The sequence below is a fragment of the Brachycentrus maculatus genome, unplaced genomic scaffold (genome assembly GCF_059751285.1).
Source record: "Brachycentrus maculatus isolate JH-2025_06_01 unplaced genomic scaffold, ASM5975128v1 h1tg000324l, whole genome shotgun sequence".
Lineage (NCBI taxonomy): Eukaryota > Metazoa > Arthropoda > Insecta > Trichoptera > Brachycentridae > Brachycentrus > Brachycentrus maculatus.
Window position 1 is genome coordinate 912,328 of NW_028281073.1, and position 3,991 is coordinate 916,318.

At 31.3% G+C, this 3,991-nt stretch overlaps 1 non-coding gene across 1 annotated transcript; it reads left to right on the plus strand.

Annotated features, from left to right (window-relative positions):
* The first annotated feature begins 864 nt into the window (after nucleotides 1–864).
* Nucleotides 865–937, plus strand: TRNAA-AGC (transfer RNA alanine (anticodon AGC)). The gene has a single exon. It is a non-coding gene; the product is annotated as a tRNA-Ala (tRNA).
* Nucleotides 938–3,991: the final 3,054 nt, after the last annotated feature.

Genomic DNA, 3,991 nt, shown 5'->3' on the forward strand with positions numbered 1-3,991 from the left:
GTAGGTAGGTACTAGGATACTAGGAAATAAAACTAAAAAAAAAGTGATTCATACTATTTTATCCGAATTTTTATTTACGAAGGGTATATTTCCGTTGCTCTGGGTAATTGAAAGTATATTTTTATTAAAAATACTGAAGTACATATTCCCGAATGTTTTGTTTCCATTATATAATAAGCAGAAGTCAATGAGTAAAAAACCTATCTAGTGCTCACATAATTAGTAAATCTCTTTCCATGTAGGCACTTTTAAAGAGTGGAATTTTAATTTAGTGAGTAGGTACTCCCATGCTCCCCTATTTTTAACAGTTACCCATGAAATGAAATGATTTACGGCCATTAACGAACACAGATCTTTCTCGCTCTCGAAAATCTAGAAATCGAACATTTCCGAACGCGCGCTCTAACATTTTGAAATATGGCCGCCATTTCCGAAATGAGTATCGAACCCGATGGATTTTCAACATTTCACTATCTTTTTTTCACTACGGAATAGGAAATGCGCCAGCGGAATGAATGTGAAACAATATTTCACGTGCACTGTAAATATTTGCTACAAAAAATAATAATGTAAAAGTAAACATACCAAATGGACGCCAGACGTATAACCACCATCAGTTACTGCCATCTGTGTATCTGTTGAAAAAAGAAATAGTAACATTAGTTTTGCGTCTTTACTAATAACATTTATTGAATTAAATATTGATTATTTTTATTAATGCATTATTCGAGGGACTTTAAAGCAGTAATGAAACAATTTTATTTTAAATTTAGTAATTACAATATTAATCTTTAAAAAAAAATATTTTCAGCATAAAACTGTAAACGATGTATATATACGATAAATTTGACGGGTCAGCCACCCGGGGGCGTAGCTCAGATGGTAGAGCGCTCGCTTAGCATGTGAGAGGTACCGGGATCGATACCCGGCGCCTCCAACTCTCTTTTTTTTATTTTAATTTTTTTTAACCCTTTTCTTTAAAAATATAACTCATATAAAATAAAATGTTTTTTTTAAAAAAGTAATATAATAGTAAATCTATACTAATTTGTATAATAAACTAATTTATTTTAGATAGTAAACTCAAAACCGTTCGCAGTCGATTGTAGTGCGAGTAGAAAAGAATACTTTTCTTATTTATTTACTAAATGGTTATCATTAAGGCGACTATTTTTTTTAAATTGTGTTATATGCCGACTGATAAATATATACTTAGTATAATAGGGTTACGTTTTTATCAAAAATCAATCTTTAAACTTTTCATAATTTATTATTATTTATTTTTATCAGATACTGGATTATTCAGATAGGCAGAATGGTGAACGTTACACGCGTGTATAAAGAAATCGTTCAAGCCAGCCAAATTCTATATCTAAGAACTTTGTTTTTCTCGTTTCCCTTGTTATTAAGTGTTTTTGAAACTTAATTTTTTTGAAATATTATTAACTAATTGTAAGATATGAATGATCATTTCATTCTTAATAAATATCGATGTATAACGTATTGAAGAATATGTGAATCGAAATGTATGCATGACCCTGAAGAAACCGTAATATACTATTCAAAATGTACCTGATATTTTATAAATCATGACGTCAGATCCAGTATTTCTCGCTAGAGTACCGAAAGCCGATATATCAGATTTTGATAGTCAAAAAGTAAATATTACTCTCCATTCTGAATGGTATGGAAACTAACACAGTTAACGACTATTCGGCTGTCCAAATTTAAAACACAGTAAGGGACATTTTTTGTAGTACGTTTTTTTTTGCATTTATGGACTAAGACTCTACTTAGTCCAAAAATGCAAAAAAAACGTACTACAAAAAATGTCCCTTACTGTGTTTTAAATTTGGACAGCTGTATTATCCGCTGGGTAATTTTTCGTAGTCATACAGGAGAAAGTGACCGAGTGCATTTTTTACAATAACGTGATTATTGACTATTTGATATCTTACTAGCTTAATATTGCCCTGAAAGAAATCCCAAAGAATTTTACACTTGGAAGTATGATATATTGACTTGTTAAAAATGACTAACTGCATTGATGTTTATTTTCTTGCCAAGAAAAGTGACTTTAATGGCCCTCCTGAACATGTTACGTTTTGGTAGTTGGTCACTTTCTTCTGAACGACTACGATATAATTAACCCTTAATTACTCGCACGAAGAATATACATAACTGCTTATTTTTTATTAAATATATAAGATAATAAAACTTGCTTATTATTAATGTCCGCCTCCGTAGTGTAATGGTCAGCACGCTAGGCCACCGTTCTGGGGGTCCCAGGTTCGATTCCCAAGGGGGGGGAGTCAAATACATATAAGTGATTTTTTTCACTGTAATATTTATTCAATATTACCATGGACTGGTACCTGAAACGGAGGGCTGATCACCTTTCCTTCGTGTGTAAACGATCGAGATAACACTGCGTTTATATGAAGCAGTGCCCTATGCACCATTGGGGTGCGGATAAGGGTTTTTTTTTTCGCATAAAAAATGAAGCATTTTCTGCTTCGCATTTGATATTTAGTTCATGTTATTTCTTTTATATATGATAAAATCAATAAAGCACTTTAATAATATAATAAAATAATAAATTTTATTATATTATTAAAGTGCTTTATTGATTTTATCATATATAAAAGAAATAACATGAACTAAATATCAAATGCGAAGCAGAAAATGCTTCATTTTTTTTATGCGAAATTTCTTTGACCCCATGCGAGTAATTAAGGGTTAATATATCAACTCCCGCTTGAAATTCTCAAGTCTATTTCTGTGGAATTTCAACTCGGAGCTTCGTTGATAGTTGAGCGCCATTTTCTTCTCTAGCGTTGCATAGAATTTAGCCATTCTTCTTGCTAGTTACCAGCGAGTTGCATTAGTTTTCAAACTGCACTACGTCACTGCGAACTCCTTGAATTGAAGATGGCTCAAAACTATTTTGGCGAAATTGCCAACTTTCCAAACTAATTGATACTTCTAGCCTGCTTACTGCGATATGAGGGCTGAGTGTTGCATTATCTTTTCAGGTATACGACGTACTAATCATTATCATAAAAAATTGAATTGAATCATAATAAGGTAATTTCCTTTGCCTTCCTTATTCCCATCAATTTGTAATTTATGTTTTTTTTTAATGTTCAAGTACTCCTTATTATCATCTTTTGTAATACTTATATGTTTTTTTAAATGTCAATTTGTAATGAATGTGTTTTTTAAATGTTCAAGTACTATCTACCCTCTGATTGCAAACATCTATATATGGTATCAAACGTTTTGATCAATATCACTGATGTCTGTTTTTGGTTGGTTGGAAGATATTGGTATTTAGCAATAAGCCCGCCAATGTACTTAAAGTTTGAAGTTTAAAAAAATAAATAAATAATGATTGGTACTGGAAAAAAAACGTAAACTCCAAAATATGCAAATTTTGACTCAATGATGCATATTATAAAGTTTCCAACGTTCTATAAAATGGCAAAATACACTAAGTAGTTTGAAATGTCATATACTTATAAGTATGTGGTTTTAAAAGTAAATTCTACTTCAAAGTTTAATATCGCGGTACATAAATTAGAAAAGGCATCTATGGACAGGTAGCCAAACTTTATGTTGTCACTACTTGACAATAGGTGGCAGTAAATAATAAATATTTGTGTTCAAAGTAATAAAAGTTCGAAGCAATAAAATTTTTATTTGTTCTGAGATTTGCGGAAGTACATCCGCATAATAAAGATTTCCGCATAATACTGCGTTGAAACATTTAAACACAAGTGTACACTTCACATCTACTTATTTTTTTAAACGTTAAATTATTAATTTGTCCGTCTTCATAGTGCAGTAGTTAGCGCTTTTGACTACAATACTGTAGGCTCCGAGTTTTATTCCCGGCAAATAAAGTAAATATATTATTTTTTAATTTTTTTATGGATTAAATAGTACCCTGAATTGGTACCTGAAGCGGAGGGCTGACCACCTCTCCTTC